Genomic DNA, 3,879 nt, shown 5'->3' with positions numbered 1-3,879 from the left:
ACAAATATAATATTATATTATATTCATTTTATTGCTACAATTTTTATAAAAGTACTATTTGGTTTTACCCTAGGTTCTTGGGCTATCTATTGTCAGATTCTTGGTCACCTATACAAATTTGGCTATGAGTTGCATCATTTGGATTGGGTCTTAAGTCAAATCAGGTATTGGTTAGTTACTCCCACAAGATTTGAGCCACCAGTGCATAAGCATATTTTGCACAAAGTACACCACTGTAGATCAAATGATCTGTATCTAGTCTTGTGTTTATGTTTCTCTTTTAGTAGCCTTCAAAGTGCCTTGTGATAACAAAAATGCTACTCCATAGATCTGACACCTCGAAGTGGGTACTTGTTTCATCTCTACATGTACAATTAATTGTGTAGTTGTTTTTTTTTTTTTTTTTTTTTTAGCAATGGGGCCTTGCTGTCAAATTGTGGGGAGCAATCTATATAGTCTTGACAACAACCTGGGTTGTTTGGGGGATTTCCATGGAATACCTTTGGCCAACAGCTCAATTAATTGCAAACCATTCCAGGCACTGTAAACTTAATTTGGTGACAAGAGATGTTTAGTTGGGGCTCTGTCTCCACTACTCTTTGGTGATTACATTTAGATTGCCAGAAGGTCCTGGACAGATGTTTTACAGGCACAAAGGGACCATGAGTGCCCACCCAGACTATTATACCCAACAAAACTTTCAATCAACATAGATGAAGAAGACAAGATATTTCACGGCAAAACCAGATTTAAACAATACTTAACCATAAATCCAGCCCTGAAGAAAGAACTAGAAGGAAAACTAGAACCCAAGGAACTCAGTTAAATCTATGAAAATGCACGCAAAAGTTAATCTCACAACAGCAAACACAAAGAAGGGAAACAAACACACTATCATCACCACCACCAAAAACAAACAAAAAAAAATAACAGAAATTTAGCAATCACTGGTCAATAACATATCTTAATATCAATGGATTCAGTTTACCAATAAAAAACAGAGATTAACAAAATGTATACAAAAACAAGATCCATTCTTTTGATGCATACAAGAAACATAGCTCAGTTTCAAAGACAGACATTACCTCAGAGTAAAGGGTTTGGAAAATATTTTCTAATCAAATGTTCCTAATAAGTAAACCAATGAAGTTATACTTATAGCTAACAAAATTGACTTCAAACTAAAATCAATCAAAAGAGATGAGGAAGGATATTTCATATTCATTAAAGGAAAAATCCATGAAGATGGAGTCTCAGTCCTGAACATTTATGCCCCAAATACAAGATTGCCCACATGTGTTATATATATATATATATATATATATATATATATATATATATATATATTACAAAAGGCTAAATCACACATCATCCTCACACACTAATAGTGGGAGATTTCAACACCCCACTCTTACCAAATGACAGGTTGGCCAGATATAAACTTAACAGAGAAACAAGGGAACTAACAGATGTTATGACTCAAATGCAAGTAATAGACATCTATAGAACATTCCACCCAAACACTCACACACACAAATTGCCTTCTTCTCAGTACCTCATGAAATCTCCTGTAAAACTGACCACATACTCAGTCATAAGACAAATCTCAACAGATACAAAAAAACGTTGGAAGACCTCTTGTATCTTATCACACCATCAGGGGTTAAAGTTAGAGTTCAACAATGACACAAACTCCAGAAATTCTACAAACTCTTGAAAACTGAATAATTCTCAACTGAACCACGAGAAGAAATAAAGAAATCAAAGACAAACTAGAGTTAAATGAAAATGAATCCAAACCATACCAAACTTACAGGACACAATGGAAACAGTGCTAAGAGGAAAGTTCATAGCATTAAGTGACTACATAAAGAACCTGGGGAAATCTCACAAAAGTGACTTAACAGCCCAACCAGAAAACTCTAGAGCAAAAAATAAACAAACTCACCCAGGAGGATTACATGGCAGGAAATAATCAACTCAGGGCTGAAATCAATAAAATTGAAACCAAGAGAACAATACAAAGAATTGTGAAACAGGGAGTTGGCTCTTTGAGAAAATTAGCAAGATAGAAAAGTTCTTATCCAAACTAACCAAAAGGCAGAGAAAGACTACCCAAATTAACAAAATCAGAAACAAGAAAGGGGACATAATAATTTACTCTGAGGAAATCTAGAGAACCATTAGGTCATGCTTTAAACACCTGTACTCCAGAGAAGTGGAAAATCTAAAGGAAATTGACAACTTTCTTGTTAAGCACCACATATGAAAATTAAACCAGGAGCAGATAAACAATTTAAACAGAACCATAAACCCTAAGGAAATAAAAACAGTCATTAAAGTTCCCCCAAATAAAAACTAATTTTACAGGGCCAGATGGGTTCAGTGTAGAATTCTATCAGGTTTTCCAAGAAGAGCTAATATCAATACTTCTCAAATTGTTCCCCACAAAAGAAACAGAAGAAATGATGCCAAAATCATTGTATGGGTCCACACTTACCCTAATACCCAAAACAAATATTCAACAAAGAGAATTACGTACCAATCTTCCTCATGAACATTGATGCAAAAATACTCAACAAAGTACTGGCAAAATGAATCCAAGAATACATCAAAAAAATAAAAAGAATCTACCATGATCAAGTAGGCTTCATCCCAGAGATGCAGGGATGCTTCAACATAAGAAAATTTATCAATGTAATCTACCATATAAACAAACTGAAAGGAAAAAATACACATGGTCATCTCATTAGAGGTGGAAAAAGTCCTTTGTCAAAGTCTGACATGTCTTCATGATAAAAGTTCTGGAGAAAACAGGGAATCAAGAAAATAACTAAATGTGCCTCTTCTGTGTAACTAAAGTCTGCACCAGCTGAAGGTGCATGCGATTTGGTGATGAGATCCCAGAAAGGCAACGTGGCTCACTCCAGGCCTCAGACTCACCAGAATATGTTCACCTTCAAAAATGACAAGTTCGATAAGAGTTTTCAGACCAAGAAAATTAATGCAAAACTTCATGATGGAGTATATTAGTGCTCCAAAGAAGTTCTCGAGTGGTGTGTAAAATACAGCAAATACAAATCTCTGTCAAAGCCTAAGAAGTGTGTTAAATGTTTACAGAAGACAGTAAAGGACTTACCACATAATATGTAGACCATGTGCCTGTGAACTTGAAGTTTGCTCAAAATGTAAGAAAGAAGACATTGCTATTCCGTTTAATAAAGAACCAGAAAATTTAGCAAATACTGAAAATCAAGGTTCTAACTGTAAACAAAGTTGCAAAGGGACGGAAGACAGTGACGAGGATTTAGATGCTGACACTGAATCAGATGAGGAGGATAGGACTCTTAGGTAGCCTGAAAGCACCGTGTCAGCTGCAGAGGGCTTGGCAGACACAGAGACATCCAATATGGGACTCAGAAAAAGGCTGTCCAAAATAGGCAGAGCTGACACATGAGCAATATAAATTATTTATAACATTTGAAAAACAGAAACTTTCAGGTTTTCACAATAAAACTTGAGCTGCATATACAGAATATGTATGGAAACTTCCTGTGGCCTGTTGTACAATCTATGGAAATTGTTTTGAAAAGCATATTATTTAGTGTCAAACTATCCAGTGTTGAGAATTGCTGATTGTACAGAACTACCTCATGGAAAATTAAGATGATTAACTCATAGAGAGTACATTTTTGTAACCTGACCTCACATGTGTAACTTCCTTAGCAAAAGTCCCCTTATATCTTACAAAGCAAAACCATTTATTTTTATACACAAGCACACATATAAAATTATGTGTAGTGATTTTCCTTTGAAAATATTTTTATATATGTCATCCCATGGTTTTTACCTTTTCCAGTTTGGAAATACATACTAAGA

General features: G+C 34.9%; 1 pseudogene; it reads left to right on the top strand.

The window, feature by feature from the left end:
* Positions 1-2,895: 2,895 nt before the first annotated feature.
* Positions 2,896-3,355, top strand: LOC121441920 (annotated as a pseudogene).
* Positions 3,356-3,879: the final 524 nt, after the last annotated feature.

Source organism: Microtus oregoni, unplaced genomic scaffold (genome assembly GCF_018167655.1).
Source record: "Microtus oregoni isolate MIOR12 unplaced genomic scaffold, Mior012 000084F_004, whole genome shotgun sequence".
Lineage (NCBI taxonomy): Eukaryota > Metazoa > Chordata > Mammalia > Rodentia > Cricetidae > Microtus > Microtus oregoni.
The sequence above is the reverse complement of the archived record's forward strand: the minus strand, read 5'-3'. Positions and strand labels throughout refer to the sequence as shown.